Genomic DNA, 17,482 nt, shown 5'->3' with positions numbered 1-17,482 from the left:
TCTAATGCTATAACTGATACATTTATAGTCTCACACACACACACACACACACACACACACACACACACACACACACACACACACACACACACACACACACACACACACACACACACACACACACACACACACACACACACACACACACACACAATTTACTGTAGTTGCTTTGGATAAAATCATCTGCATAATGCATAAATGTAAAAATACAGGTTATATGTTTACAGTAACCCTGTATTACTGCCTGGCATATTGTAGCAAGGCCAAAATATACTGTTAAATTTCCCACTCAAACTAATTTACCCAGAATGCATTATGAACTGCAGTATTTTACCGTGATGTACACATGCATTACTGTGGATTTTTACATTTATGTGCTGCTAAATCCAACAGTGTAAACATTGTTTCATTACACATCATTGTATCCGCATTGATAAACATGATCAGAGATACGCTGTAGCTACACCTGAAAGCTTTTAATATCATTTTGTACAGCAATAAAATGGTTGTTAAATATTTCCTCCACCCTCACAGAGTTTACTAGGACTCTTAAATTTGATGTTTTCTTGATGCGTTTATTGGACAGATTTACAGGTTTTGATATAGGAAAGCTTCACATGAAATGTAAACGAAGTGTTTTGAACCTCATAGTGTTTCTAGCGTGTGCTACGACTTTTGGAATGAGCTCATTTTCATAAAGTTAAGAGGTGTCTAAATGCCATCAATGTTTCTAAAATAAGAACCTGATATTGTGAAGGGATTTATTATTGTCTGAGACGAGGGACTCATTTTTTCCTCAGCAGGCAATGTTATGTTGGCCATAACCAGCTGGTAAAGATAAAAGATGTATTTACTTTTAAAACTTAATTGCATTTCAGTGTTAAATTCCTGTGAAGAGAAAGATGAACATATCTGTAAACCTCAAGTATTTTTATGGATGCAGACTTTCATTTACTGATAATTCTTATCGTGTTTGCTCATACACCATACAGGACATCATTTCAGGAAAAAAGTGTCCCTAGCTGTCCCTGGGGCTTTACCCTTTTAAAAAGTACAAATTTGCACCTAAAGAGTTCATGTCAGTGCCTTAAAGGTACACATTATACCAAAGAGTGCATAGTGCCTACAAAATTGTATATTTGTACAAATATATCTAGAATGGTACAATAAGACTTTTAAGGGTTCTGCCTAATGACACCTTGGGATCTTTTTAATGCCATTTGTTTTAATGCATGTATATATTGCATATATTAACACAAGCTTTGGTCTTTCTCTTTTACAAGTCTCATTCTGTTAATATAATTCAGAAAGGCACAAAGGTGCGGTTTCCTGGATAGGGCTTGAGTCCAAGACTAAAATGCATGTTTGAGCTAAAAAAACAGCTTGCACTGCAATATCTTAACATATATCAGCGGCATTGTTGTCTCAAGATGCACACACAGTATTGTTTTTTGTAAAGTGTGTTTGTAAAAACTACTTAAATGTCCTAATATAACCAAGGCTTAGTCCTAAATTAATCTAATCCTTGTCCGGGAAACCGCCAGAAAGAGTTTGAGGTCAGAGAAAAGGATATTTCGAAGCACAATAGCCACAGCAGGACATCCCATATGAGCATCTCAGCATGAATTTTTCCTCCATTCCTGCATACGGTGCTGGGATTTGAACTTTCTGTATGCATGAGCGTGCATCTGTTATCTCCATCCTGCTGTTTCAGACACATTTCAGTTCTTATAGTCTTTGTAATAAAGTTTTATGATTAAAGCGTGACCCTCATTAAGGACAGCATAATTAGATCCTCAGTTTACCCGGGACTGTGACAGTGTTTCAATTGTACGGCGTAGAAGGGTGGGCATCTTAAAGGAGATGATTTGTTGATGTTGATTTTGTTCCACCCAAATTGACTTTTAGCATCCAGACAGTTCTGGTAAGCTGGATTAGAGAAATAAAAGGTTGACAGTCATATATGGTGATTCTCGAATAACACCTATACTAATACTTAAATATAATATGTATAAATCGATTAAAGTAGCAGTCATAGATAATAGTCGTGTTTTTTTCAAATATTATCCAGAATTAATGTGACGTGCATGAGCCCACTGTTGCTGTGGTTACAAATGCTATTCACATGAATGTCTATTCACAGCAAGGTGATTAACTTTTTGTGTGGTTAATAAAACTTATGCAAATCCTTTTGACACGCATGTTCATACAGTATGTAAAAAGAATGCTATTTTAATAAAAATTTAATACATTAAAAAAGGTACCAAATCTGTCACTTGGGCAGTAACCTTCCTAATACAATATACAGTATATGTAAACATTTGGTACCCATATGTACCTTTGAGGTACTTGTATGCACAGTTTAGTTAGAAAGCGTTATTCTTTGAAAGGGCACCCCTGTGACAACTTTTATACCTTTATTTCTCAGTATTTCTCTAGCTTTGTTATTTTAGCAATGTTTTAATGACATCCATATTTACTTTTCTCTTTATTAACCGAAAATACAGGAAACATGTAGATAAAATGCACAGTTTTTTAAATAAAATGGCTTTTTTGCCAAAAGTCAGTATTTTGTTTGATTTCTCTTGGCACGCTTTATACTCAGTTGAGGAGACTGAAGTTCTGCAGTCATTAGAAATTAAGATTTTTACATTTCCTGTATATTCTAGTTTTATACCACGGGTCTCTTGAATGCTGTATTCTGATTGGTTGGGAAATGTTCCGTTGGTATGCATTATTTTTTGATAACCGCACACCTAACTTGTCAAATGTCTTAAAAATTGGCACCAGAGCAATGTTTGTGGTAATCGTGGTATAAGAGGAATAATTGACTTCGGTCCTTTGAATTATTTGAAAATAATGCACACCCGCTTCGCGGCGTGCCGCATTACCACCTTGGTGTGCATTATTTTCTTATAATTAAATGGCCCGTCGTCAATTATTCCTTACGTATTCTATACTAGTTAACATTTGAAGTGAATCAAAACCGTTCATTGAAGTTGGGTATTTGTTTTAACCTCCTAAGCCCGATCTTTGGTTTGTCCTTTTTTCTTCCAGCTATTTTGGCGTTAGGAAGAACCAATAAATATAATAACCAAATATTTTTCTTTGAACATGAAGCAGTGTAATTGTCCACGTTTGTGTACAACAGATTCCAGTTACACAGAATAAAGTATTATGGTGCAGTGGCGATGTGAAGTTGGTCACAACATGTATGTAGCTCGTCATGTGTGTGGTTCTTAATTTCAAAATATTTTTTCTGCGCGTCAAGTGATCCTATATGCATCACGTGTCTTGTCAAAATAAGTGCATGCTGCAGATGCGTCTAAAGGGTTTATGATAAAAGAGAAGATCACGTTTGCCATATACTCACATAATCTCATGCGTAATCAGAGTTTACTGTTAAGGGAGTGTCTTGCGTGTATTTTGTGAACGTGAGCGCCTCTTTTATCATAAACGGTTTTGACGCGTGTGCAGCAGGCACTTATTTTGACAAAAAGCACGTGATGCACATGGTTCACATGACGCAACAAACACATATTTTGAAAGCACAAGCAACACACATGACACTATGAATACTTATTTTGAATTTCACCAGCCACCACTGTTATGGTGCAAACTACATGTATGTGGATATCCAGGTCTTAAGAGGTTAAGACAACTTTTAGGAAAGGTTTTGATCCACTTCAATAGTGTAAAAAAAGAGATTGAGAGATAATTATGTCTCATGGTGGCATGGTTGCCTAAAGGGCTCATTATAGTTGTGCGTAGGTCCTACGGCGTAGCCTCAATACTGTAGGCTATGCGTCGGATATACTGCGTCAACGTGCAATTACACATGCAGACCGCTAGTAGTCAGTATCCACCCATGTAACCCACAGCAGCAGTGCAACAGCCAAAGAAGAAGCAGCTTGGCCAGTAAACACATAGATATGTATATAAAAGGCTAGATGGCTCAAGGCGGAGTCCCTAACGGCAACACCTGGCGGCCATCTTACGACAGGGCGCTCGCTCACTCGTAGCATTGAGTTTAATGGTGCAGGTACTTTTAAATGACCATAACATGCTCAATTTTCTACCGATTTTCAAACGGTTTGGGTTTTTACAAACGTTATTAACGTGGCTATAATTCTGGATGCTTTAACATGTTTCATGAATTTATTTTTTATTTTTAGTATAGGTATGCAGTGTCATAGGTACATCTTTGACGTTTATAACAAACCAAACCGTTTGAAAATCGGTAAAAAATTAAGCAAGTTATGGTCATTTAAAAGTACCTGCATCATTAAAACTCAATGCTACGAGTGAGCGAGCGCCCTGTCGTAAGATGGCCGCCAAAATGCGGACGTTGCACTCAATTGGCCAGCAGCGCGGACGAGCCATCTAGCCTTTATATACATATCTATGAGTAAACACACAAACAAAGAAGAAGAAGAAGAAGCTGCTTGTGATGGAGGTAAATAGACAGCAACTGTTGTTGCAACTTGAGTTAAATCTCTCCTCAACTTGGTCAATCTTTGTTCTCACTGTCGCAAGCCGAAATGCCTATGAAGAAGACCAATTTTTTTACCTGACGGGAAGGGTTCAAGTGGACAAATCACAGCACTTGCTTTGCTTTGCTTTGATTTGGTTCTCCAGAGCCACGTTTGTGGTTCTAAGTTATAGAGATCGTTCCCTTAACACATGCCATTTCAGTTCAAAAATGTCCAGTCATTTTTCTCCTTTAATGATTCATTTATCACACGACCCTTAAGGTCTCTGTGCTCCAGGTTGCATGACATCTCATTTGCTTCCTGCTGTGGACACAATGTCAGGTTAATGAAAATCCCATGGGGTGGTGGAGGAGATTAAAAGCAAATTTGCTCCCTTTGTCTGAAGTGCTAATTTTGCCCAGCTGTACAAAGGTTCATTGACTGAGGTCAGTAAATTAAAGAGAAATAAAACTCAACTGGACTGCTTACATTCACATTTGTCCAGGTGAGCTATTAGATGCAATACCAAAGGAATAATTTTATTGATATTATCAACTGCTAAATCAGTCTTTTAAAGCTGCTTTGAAACAATTGAACAATTGTGAAAAGCGCTATATAAATAAAATTACATTTTATTAATATATGAAGAGCTCAGATGCCAAAAAATGAGATGAGCCTAAACCAAAAGTTCTTGACACGTATTATATGTTCATCAAATACTTTCGCTTCAAATGTGCTTAATCCCATCCATTAAACGCTATGGCGGTTTTTCAGCAAAGTACTCTAAGTGCACAGAAGAAAAACGACGCATATATGTCACAGTGCAAGAGTTTTTTTACTCGGTTAAAGGAGGTTTACAAAATACTGTATATTAGGATATTGATCGAATTTTTGTGCCTTTAACTCTATTCAGTAAGGACAGTGAAAAAAAGACTGAAGGCTTTTTTGCATGGATTGTTCTGCAGCATTACATGAAATGACTAAAGTGAGATTAATAAAAATAAAGAATTTCAGTTACTAACTTACCTTTTCTTTTCCATTAAAGTGATATAACTGATACCCAAACATAAGAATCAAATAAAAAATGCTCATTTACAAGAAAATACTGTATGTCAGACGGACTTGTAAGGAGAGAGCTTACATATAGATGGTTTTATACAGTGCAATTCAGATATACATTTTTATCAGCATGTGCATATGTTCAATTTAACTTTTGACCTTTGTGCTGCTAATGCAATGGTCTACCAACTGAGCTACACACTGTAAAACCAAAAAGTTAATTCAACTCAACCATTTAAGTAAACCGGTTGCCTTAAACCTAAGTTTTAAAACACATAGGCCTACATTTTAGTACTGTGAACTTAAAAAAATTGAGTCAAATGCAGTTATGCACTGATATTTAAGTTCACACTACTTAAATATAAGTGCATAATTGCACATGATTCAAGCTCACAGTATGTATGTTTTTTAAAAACTTAAATGGTTTGAGTTGACTGTTAGGTTTTACAGTGCAGGGGCACAAACTTGTGATGGTGCTTAACTATTTGTCTGTCTGTACGTCCATATCTGTCCATCAAAACCTTAAAAAGGAACACTTAAAGTTCCTAACTGCTTTTTTACGTAATATTATTAATACAAGTATATACCAGTATCATCATTTAATTTTGCATTATTGTATTTCACTCTGCATCTGTTTAACAATCTGAGCTAGTTTTTGCAGTAATGTCAGTGATGTAATTATGTAACAATGTTAATTACATAAATAAACGGCAGACATGAAATTAAACTAATGATTGATTACAGTTGTCCCATGCTACTGCGTTCACATAATTAGTGCTTGGGTACTTTGTCTGCATAAGAGCTTTTCACGGTCAAGGCGCCTGTAGAAAATACATTTATTGAAATATTATTTTCCATTTTAGTGAATAGAGTCAGATCATGAAAACACTGAACTCTCTTACCTGCATACAGTACAGTCAGTGTTAATGCGCACTTAAAGCAGATGAACATGTTTGAGTCTATTATTATAACCAGAGGGTTGAGACACGCTTACAGTAGACTGCTGTTCATCAATTATGAGAGTACCACAAAAGGTCATCCGGCTCAAACTACACAGTACTACATACTGTAGGTGGAGTTTCATGTTGTGCTTGGGGGACACCTACAGGCAGGCAAGGGAACTGCAATACAATAAGATTAAAGAGAATTGGGTTTCCAGGTTTTTAAGTATGGTTTAAATAAAAAAATATATTTTAGCCTTAAATTACTTGTTCTAACTGAGAAATCTGTCCCTGCCTCCCCCAAACTCCACCTATCCAATCCCACCACTAAACAGATTTGTACAGCTCAGATCCCATACAGCAAAAAAAAATAAAAAATTATTTGGCCCAAAATATGTTTTAAATATATGATAAATTACTTTCTAGAAAGTAAAGCTTAATTAAATATATTTTAAAAAAATGCATTTAGTTTTAATATGTATAAAGTAAAATTATTACATGTATTAGTATACATTGTAAAATTATAAATATATTTTTGTAGTTGAAAATATATTACATTTTTAGCTTTTTAAATCTGTGTCGTGAAAATAAATGCTTTAAAGTATATTTATTTTTAAAATATATTTCAAAATATACAAAATTTGCCCAAAAAATTTGTAAAAAATATTTTTTGTAAACATATTTCAAAATATATTTTAGTAGACTACATATATATATTTTTGACCTTTTTTGTATATTTTAAAATATATTTAAAATTATTTGTTTTTTTGTCGTATAGGAGAGCACGTTTCTGTTGAACAGCACAAATTGCAAGAAATTCTCATGAATCCCTAACATTTATATTTTAGTGCATTATTTACTGTAAATTTCTTATTTTTTATGAAACTGATGAAGCATCATCCATTGTAATTGACAGCATGCCAAAAAACAAGAAGACCCAGAACATTTCTTTAAATCTGACTCAAAATGTGATGCATTGGCAAAGAGAGTACTTTTTTGTACTTTGCCTGTAAATCACTAGCTGTGGTTTATAAATAAACAGCAAAGACAGATATTCACTGCTGGACTGTCGGTTCTGCATGCAAAGTATCATAACAGACCGTGTCAGATGTATGGCTGATTTCTACAATTTAGCCGGCAAGACAAAGGAAAACCAATCTGAATATTTAACACGTGCATGATTGCTAAATGGTGTCATGCATTTTAAACAGGAAACATTTCATCAGCGTGGGAGCAATGAGATAATTGATAACTGTGAAAGAGACTAAAAATACAACCGAGATAAATACTTCCAAATCTGAGCATAAGTATGCGAGGCATGCACGGTGTGATGTTTGAAAACAGGGTCAGAACTGAGTTCACACAGAGCGAGAGATAGTTTAACCAAGAGTTTAACCGATAGTGTTATAAAGATCAAATAAAAGATTGCTCAGAGGTATTCGATTCACCACATTTACAGTTAACCTTATTTGCTCCTCGGTTACTATCGGGTTGAGATTAAAGAACGATTCTGAGCTTAAACACACTGCTGAGGATAGACCTGACAAATTTAGACATCGTGCTTCGGGGCATAAAGTGATCAAGGTAAAACAGTCTCAGGACAGAAAATGAGTTTGTACATACATCCGAACATAATTCTTATAGCTTTAATAATTCTCATTTATCTGCAGCATTTTAAAAATGTGTTTTATACTGTATGTTACACCATCCAAAGTGCTTTTGAATGGACAGATCAGATGGATGTAAACTATTTACAGGTACGGTGATCTTAAATTCTGTCTGAAACAGATGACTGAAAGGAAGACAAAAAGAAAGCCAGAGCAAAATAACAAATAAATGAAAATAAATAAATCATTGGAGATTTATTGGAGAAGATGATTTTTCCTTCCGATCATGAAGGTGGAAAAACAGGAAGTGGGATTAAAAGGTCTCGGTCTGTCTCTGTATTTTGAACACAACATTATTTACTAGGTGCTGCTGAAATGTCTCTCATCTCTGCATGAAACGAAAGGAAAGCAAGCAGGCTGGTTTATTAAGAAATGTTTGTCGCTTGCTTTTAAACAATGTTTTGTTTGGAATATGAACTCTTATATTCTGTGTCTCAACACTTCAACTCAGTGGAGGATGTTCAAGTGTCAGATCCTTTTTTAGTTGTTGTGGTTATTTTAACATGATTTACACATTTGTCCCTTGCAAATAGGTACAATATGTGAAATGCATTAAAATATCCAACTACTAGTGTTTTATATTTTGTTTACATATACTTACAATATCCCAAATGTTTTTAACAATGTTTGAATCCAGAGAATTAGGAGTTTTAAAAAGGCCACCTGTCATTGGTGTCATGTCTGCATTATCCTTAATTTTTACTTTTACAGAAGTAAAAATCATAGATGTGTTCATGCAGAGATTTATGCGTTACTTCCGTGCATGACGTTTATCTTTCACGCACGGAGACATGCACACATGAACAAAACTGCGAGAAAGCCGGTTAATGTGTTTACATGCAATACGAAATTGGGATAATGAGCAAAAAACTACATGTACCAATCGGTTTTTGCTTACGCCATTTATGGGCTTTCCCCAATAAAAAAAAAATGTTTTACAAGTTTACACAACCTCACATGTTATTTTAGTTTTTTATGTTAGTTTTTTAAAGGTGCAGTGTGAAATTTTTAGAAGAATCTCTTTACAGAAATGCAAAATAATGTACAAAACTAAACTGTCAAGGGTGTATAAAGACCTTTCATAATGCACCGTTATGTTTTTATTACCTTAGAATGAGATGTTTTTATCTACATACACCGAGGGTCCCCCTACATAGAAGTCGCCATTTTGTGCCGCCATGTTTCTACAGAAGCCCTTAACGGACAAACTTTTTTTACTAAGTTGTCTCTGACGATGACATGTTTGTCCCGTGGCGGCTAGCATAGCTTCTCTATGCGTTTCAAAAGTGGGAGGTTAGCAGTGGACTAAGCTGTTGGTTGCAATGCGCAACCTCACCACTACATGGCACAAAAATTTCCACACTGCACCTTTAAAACATACTCGGCATAAGACTGTGCATGTAAACGCACACATTAAGAAAAGAGCAATAACGAGTCCTTCTCTCGAGATCGATCAGTGCAGCTGAAGTAGTATTGTGGCATCTGGCACGCCAATCTACTCTATTGGCTTACGTTGTAGTATAACGGTTATAAAACTTAATTTTATTACATCATCCAAGAACATGATTTGTAAGTCCTATTCGACTGATTTCTCATTGGCAGTGGCAATATAGACTACAACTCCCATCATTCCTTGCTCATTCATAGGATCATCATGCTACAACTTTATGAATAACAACCTTTTAAAGGCGGAGTCCATGATGTTTGAAAGCCAATGTTGATATTTGAAATCACCTAAACAAACACGCCCCTAGCCCAATAGAATCTGGACCTTCTGTTGATAGACCCGCCCCACACATACGCAAACCGGCATTTGATTTGATTTGATTGGCTATAAGTGTGTTTTGGTAGTCGGCCCGTCTCCTTTTCCAACGCGTTTTTCAAACATCGTGGACTCCGCCTTTAAGGCAAAAATTACATATTGTGCTCGTAATGCCCCTTCATTTCGAAAATTAAATTTTAGGTGTTACAAATATTTTTAAACAAGTTTTTGTACAGTAGCTTTACCTGATGACTTTCAAAATTTGAAGAGAAAATATCTATGATATTCTGGCTCTCGCTTATAAAATGTTTTTGCAAAAATCATAAATCTGATTTCACAGAAACATAATGGCACACATGCACAATTTTAAGCATGATTCATGCCTGTTAAACAATTGATATGGGGTGAGTTATATGCCAACGGTGATTATTTAGCATCAGGGGTTTCTTCTAATCCCAAAACTTAAATCTGAGCAATAACAGTAGTGACATTTGCTTTACAGTACAAACAACACTAATAAGGAGGCATCAAAACTTCTTTTAACCGTCATCTTTTCCCATGGCACAACAGAGTAGTCATCAAATTATCATATTTGGATTACGGCTATTCATAAATCACAAAACCAAACACAGTCTGAAAGCTTAAAACAACAAACTCTGACCTGAAACAAATACAAACTCGCATTAAAGTGTCAGTGCCATCTGTAGAGGCATGCGATGCCCTGCGAAGCACCTGCTGCCAACAAACGGATTCATTCGCTTTTGAAAAATGCGTCTACGCTTTGAGCTTCCCACATGCTTTGCCAGGAGATGGGATTTATTTTTTTCAGGCCTGTCCACTTTGTAGATTTAATTTAATTTCCAAAAAAGCAGCAGAGCTTTGTCTTTGTAATCACACAATGCAATGTTACAGTTTAATATCATTTAGGGCAATTTTAATTGCCTGAACAAAATCTCTAATTTGGATGCAGTGCAATCTTTCCTGCGTTTACAGATAAAGCTGTACCTTTTTTATAAAGAGACTCATTATTTTTAAGATATTTAAAGTATATATTTTTGCTGTGTTAAAGCCCAGTGAAACCAAAAACAAAATCCATCATCATATAAACTGTATCCTGTGCCCTTTGGCAAAGGTTCAGGCTAAAAGTGGAAACTATTAATAATGTTAGCGGATGTAGAAAGCAGTTGTTGTTGGCCTCTATATATCTTGTCTCAGGTCAGACTGGAGTCAGCATGCCCACCCTCTGAGCTCACAATCTGACTGCTGTTGGATAAAAATGAATCGCACTGTAAGCTTTAATTGGAGAGAACTGTAGAGAGCAAGACTGTATCTCTGTTGTTAAACCACAGGAATTCAGAATTTTGCTGAGAATACAAAACTGCTTTTCAGGAAGCGATGGCATTACTGTGCTTAATGCCACCTATTAGGACTTTTGGAAAGGGTGACAGCTGGGGTGCACATTTTGACAATAAGACAATATGTTATGGAAAGACAAAAATGTCAGAAATAAAACTCTTGGAAGTCATTACTTTGAACACAGCACTTTGATCCCAGAACATTTCCGTAAAATTGGCAGAGAGGCTTTTGTATGAACGCAAACACGTCCCATTAATGTTCTGGGATCGCTTCCGTAAAGGGGACCTAACATTGCCGTAACATTTACAGAACGCGTCCTGTGTGAACAAAAGCCAGAAACAATGTCATAAGGGGCGTGCCGTAATGAGGACGCGCGTGTCATTGCGACAAGAAGTTATGGTTCAGTTCCTGGTTGACACATGGGATTTAAATGCAGATTAACATTTATCACAAGAAATGTCTGCAAACTTCACTGAAGCAGAGATCAAGAAGCTCATCACTAACCGTGCTGAAACTGAAATCATTCACCAGCATGACAGAACAGCCTGTCACGCGCTCCTTATCATTTCTTCATAAACAAAAATGCGAGTGGTTTCTCAATAAAGAAATCACGGATAATAATCAAACTTCAGACTTTGCGAAAAAAGACTTTAAATACGTCAAGCTGCTTTACAGGATCTTTACGACATGAATGCGTGCACAGATTGTGGAAAATCATTGTGCGGTGTGAATGTACCAAAATCAAACGATCCTGGACAAATCCAGAGACACATTTTCCGTAATCTCTGGGTTAAAAGGACTATTGGAACATACATTTAAAATGTATGGATGATGAACTGTTATTGTCAGACTACAACCAGCTAAAGTCTTTTATTTTGTGATTTACTGTTTTCTAAAATCATCATAATATAAAAAACCTTCTGTGAAAATATAACCTTAATATCTTTAATACTGACTGAGTGAGGTCATGTCAAAGAAATCTGATTACGAAGCCAACTTCTTGTATTTGTTGTGTGTAAAATAATTAAACGCAGTGTAAATAAAATCAATAATTTCAGTATTAAAATGAAAATATAAAAACTGTACCTCAAATCCAACCTAATCTCACAAAATTCGTGAAATCGTCATGCATTATTTTGCTTAGTTTTGCGTGACATTGTCACGTATTTCCACCATTTTATGTGCCCCTGCCACGACTTTCTTTTTCGTGACAGTTTCACGTATTGGTTACTCAACAGTTTTTCCTATTTTTAAACAATTGTCGGTTTGGGGCTAGATTTGCTGTTTGCGTTAGGATGTCACTTTAAGTATTGGTTTAAACTTTTTTTTCGTATGCTTTTTAAACCATTGTCGCTTGACGTAAGGGTTAGAGTTGGGTTTGGAAAAGGATGTCATTTTATGTAACAGAAAGTTGTGCTAACCCCAAACCGAAGCGACAATTGTTTAAAAATAGGAAAAACAGTTGAGTAACCAATACGTGAAACTGTCACGAAAAAGAAAGTCGTGGCAGGGGCACGTAAAATGGTGGAAATATGTGACAATGTCACGCAAACCTGAGCAAAATAATGCATGACGATTTCACGTATTTTGTGAGATCAGGCTGCTCAAATCTGTTATTGAAGCAATAATATAAAAGACATTACCTCCACACTCACAAAGCTACAATAGCTGTTCATGGGACAGTACCTTATAAAAAGGTCATTATACGTACAATTTAGGTACAGATATGCATATATTTGGTACAAATATGTACCTTTGAGGCACTCTGGTGCACTTTACCACTCCAGTGATACCTTTTGTACCCTTTACTTCATCACTTTTATGGCTATGACTACATTTACAATGATATAAACTAAAATGTATTTGTCTAAATGCAGTGTAAACACAATATAAGGAGAAGAAGGTGGAGAAGACATTGCAGACTTCCTGTATGTATTAGATTTGAATGTTTGCAAATGAATGAGATTTCAGATGTAGGGTGATATCTGCATAGTGGAAGAAGTCTGTGACACCACCAAAAAATTATCTTCAATATTTTCTTTCTCAGATATTTCAGACCTGAGGGTTTGTTGTTTATGAGATGATATTACAGTAAAATTCATGAGGTTGTCATATCTGATGGTGTTGTTAGCCTAGATCTCTTAAGACAGATGAGTCTCTCCACAATGCTCTTGTTGTCACTACAGGAAGAGGATCTTGCATAGCATTTCATCATATTTCATTACAATTCATTTTAAACTAAAGATGAGATCCTATAGCTTTATAATTCATTTAGAGTTTGTAAGCATGTTTAATGTTTTTATTGGTTTGTAGCAATTGGGATTCATAAAATCCAGCTGTACAACTCTGCATTCTTCTCACTTCATAAGAGGCCTCAACCAACAAAAAATCAACACCCCAGCAAGCAACAGCCATCCAAAAACACAGGCCAGACTAAAATAATACGGCTGTCAGTAAAAATTGAACAAATATCTGACCATAGCACAAAAAGAAATGAAGTAAAATAAAGAAATAAAACCATACAGCTTGCAATCACTGTTGACTTTGATAAACAAAATATCATACATCTCACAAGTTATTTTGGTGTAAAAGTGGGTTATTCATAGCCGGACTACAGTATATTGGGTCTATAGGTACAGTGAAATGATAGCTATTGCTTGCTAGTTTAAGGTGGTATAATCTTTTATAATCCGACCGGCAGATGAAAAATAAAAATGCATATGTCATGCTTTAAGTCTAAACTTAAGACATTCTTCTTTAACAAAGCATTCACATAAAATGTCCAATAAATGTACTTATCCCGCAATAGTTAGTTTGTTCAGAACAAAGCATTCACATAACTCATCTGGGTAATATACTTGTGCCGCAATAGTTAGCCTGTCTGGAACCGAGCGGATTTTAAACCACAATACTGTATGACACTTGGATTACATGCGAACGGCCCCTACGCTAATAGGATTCTGTTTTTCTCTCTCTGTCTCGTCCTTGACCCAAGGACAATGAGAACAGACCCGGTTCCTGCTGCTGTGAAGGTCATCACACCACTGATCTACTGGCTGTCCTTCAACATGATGCCCAGCCGATGCGCGACCAACGACCACCGGCTGAACCAGTTTAATCCGCTTACCCGTTTCATATCCCTATCGTGTTTATATATATAAATATATTTATCTCTCTCAAGGGTTTTTCTCCTCCTAGGAGTTTTCCCACAGGGTTTTTCTCCTAGGGAGATTCAGCCAACATTAGCTTAATTTAGCACTTTACTGTATACGTTACATTATTACTATGCTCGCTTGTACGGTTTATTCTTAGTCGCTGTATTCTGCTTCTTATATTATCCAGCGATTTTTCTGTGTTTTCCCCTACATCTATTCATGTAAAGCTGCTTTGAAACAATTAACAATTGTAAAAAGCGCTATATAAATAAAATTGAATTAAAATGCTATCAGGTCACAAGTATCAGGTCTGTTTTCAATGTAAAAAAATGCTGGGATATTTTCAACCCAATGTTGGTTCAAAATGGGATAAACTTAGAATTTTGGTTAGAATTTGACCCAACAATGGGTTAAGACAACCCACCATTTTGGGTTAAAACAATCCAGCATAGGTTGTGTTGGGTTCGTCCCTTTTTAATTCAATGCTGCGTTGAAAATAACAAATATTTTGAACTGTTTTTTTCTCATGGACTTATTCATTATTATTATCGGTGGCGGCCGGTGACTTCTGTTCCGAGGGGCGTGAATTCAAAATATGTGTACAGAGTGTCATGTGTGTTGCTCGTCATGCCAAAATATGTGTTTGTTGAATCATGTGAACTGTGTGCATCATGCATCTTGCCAAAATACGTGCCATCGAAAGGGTTTATGATAAAAGAGATGCTCAAGTTCACAAAATACTAACTTAACACTAAACTCTGATTACACAAGAGATTAAGCGACTATCTGGCAAACGCGAGCATCTCTTTTATCATAAACATCTGCATCTGTAGCAGGCACTTATTTTGACAAGACGCATAATGTGCATGGTTCACATGTAGCACCGAAAACATATTTTGCATGCACTGTAAAAAATCCAATTAATGAAATGTTGGAAGGGCAAAAATATATAAGTTAAACCAATTTTCTTGTTTGGGCTAAGTTGAGTAGACATATTATTTTAAGTCTAGATAAATCTGTGTTTAAAACATTAAGTGAATGGTTATTTCCAAATTCAGTCAACATTCAGAATGGCTATGTTGACTGAACTAATTAAGACAAATCTGGTCAATATGTGGACTTATGACAGCTATGTTTCCTGACAACAAAATGCTCATAATATTACTGTTATTTGGAAACAAAATGTAATTTTAAGAGTTGTTCAGGCGTGAATGTATGTGCTTTTAGTTTAAATATGCGGTCGGTTAATAAAGATAGCGTCTATTTAAAAATGTGCTCGGACACTTTCGGACGGAGAAGAGCTCCAGAAAATCACAGACACTTAGCTCACACCCCGCCCAGCGCAGCCTCGCCTCGGCAAGCCCATCAGAAATCGACTACTGGCTCTAATATCTCTGTGGCGTTTAAACATGCGATTTAATTCATTTTAATTTCTTATACTTAATAATAAAAGGTTTACCGGTATGTTTTAAATTATATTTTAGGATTGCACTTAAATGATATCGCTGTTGAATGATATTTCATATATTTCACATTTGTTATAACTGGGCTGCGTACTGCCTGTGAATTTGAACTTCAGAGCTGAAGGTGCGAGTGGAGAAATAGTCCCAATATCATAACAATCTTAAAACTTCTAAATATACCCGTGTGTGTACCCGTGTGCGTGCGTGTGTGCGCGCACGCGCGTGCTCGCGTGTGTGCATGTATGTATGTATGCGCGTGCGTCTGTGTATTTTGAATTTAAAATGTTTTAACTCGGAAGGATCTGGATCACAGGTCATTTCATCTGAGATCAATCCGCACGCAACAGCTGGAATCACTTACTGATTCACACAAGGAAGGACACACGTCAGCCGTTTCCTCAAGTTCACGTCAGGTAAGTGTTTGTAATTAAATGTTAATTTTAGAATATATTAATTGGCAAAGACGCAAATACTCGACGTTTTTGTAATTATATTTTTGTAAAGATATATTAGAAGTGTGTTATTTTATGTGACCGAAGTAAAGTGGAGCTATTTTAGTTAAGATAAAAAGCCTGGATATAGGGTTGGTTTACCGGACAGAGTTTAGAACTCGGTGTTTATTATAATTGGGACATTTTTACAAACAAACCTTATATAATACAATACTGGCGTGCATTTTGAGACAAAACAATAGCACTCATATGTTGAGAGATGTCAGTAAGTTATTTTAGTCAGTGAAAAGCCCTGTCCGAGAAAACCGCCCAATAGTGTTTAATGTGTGATGTCTGAGGGAAATTTGGCCTAACATTAACGTTATTTAGGGAATAAAGTCTTTCACCGTCAAACTTTATTATATTAAACATGTTATTTATGTATGTGTGTTTATATTCCTCTGTTTATCAAACCAGAGCGGAGATGATGTGAGAGGCAGACCCGAGACATAGCGAGACAGTCTCCGCTTGGACTGGCTGAGGAAAGTCTCCTAAATGGCCCGGGAGATGTTCTGACTGACTTTGGAGGCTTTTTGGACTGTTTTATGCCCTCTATTTAAAGAAGACTTAATTCTGTATGTTCAGTCTGTAAGTGAATAAGTGAATAAAAAGCTTTTGTTTTTATGTGACTGAAGTTAATTATTTTGTTTACAACACCAGCATAAATGATTTGATAAATAATTTTAAAATGTTATAAAAAAAATCCCAAATAATAAATATTAATTGAAGTAACACATAAAACATTGAGTGAATACTTAAATTTTAATTGACAGAGTCTTTGCTGTAAGTTTTTAGGGATTCAACTGATTGGAACATTTTGGTTGAGTGAACTATAAAGCTAATTGAGCCAATATACTTTTTTATATTTGAGTCAAATTTGGGCCAACTAAAAAACATCAATCCAGGTAACACTTTGGTGACAGAAATTGAGTGAACGTAAAATTTCTGTGGAACTAGTTACTAAAAAATAATTCGTTGAGCCAACTATTTATTTTTTACAGTGTGTGTGCCCTCTAAAAATAAGTCACCAGTGGTTAATATTTATTGCATTTCCCAGGTAAAAGATGGATTAAGCGCATTCCGACACATGTGTAAGTGGATTCAGTGTTATGTAAG

At 35.8% G+C, this 17,482-nt stretch overlaps 1 long non-coding RNA gene across 1 annotated transcript; it reads left to right on the top strand.

Annotated features, from left to right (window-relative positions):
- The first annotated feature begins 15,914 nt into the window (after nucleotides 1-15,914).
- LOC129436401 (uncharacterized) lies at nucleotides 15,915-16,995 on the top strand. The gene is made up of 2 exons (XR_012372315.1): nucleotides 15,915-16,288; nucleotides 16,784-16,995. It is a non-coding gene; the product is annotated as an uncharacterized lncRNA (long non-coding RNA).
- Nucleotides 16,996-17,482: the final 487 nt, after the last annotated feature.

The sequence above is a fragment of the Misgurnus anguillicaudatus genome, chromosome 11 (genome assembly GCF_027580225.2).
Source record: "Misgurnus anguillicaudatus chromosome 11, ASM2758022v2, whole genome shotgun sequence".
NCBI classification, from domain to species: Eukaryota; Metazoa; Chordata; class Actinopteri; order Cypriniformes; family Cobitidae; genus Misgurnus; species Misgurnus anguillicaudatus.
This window is presented reverse-complemented; position numbering and strand designations above follow the sequence as displayed.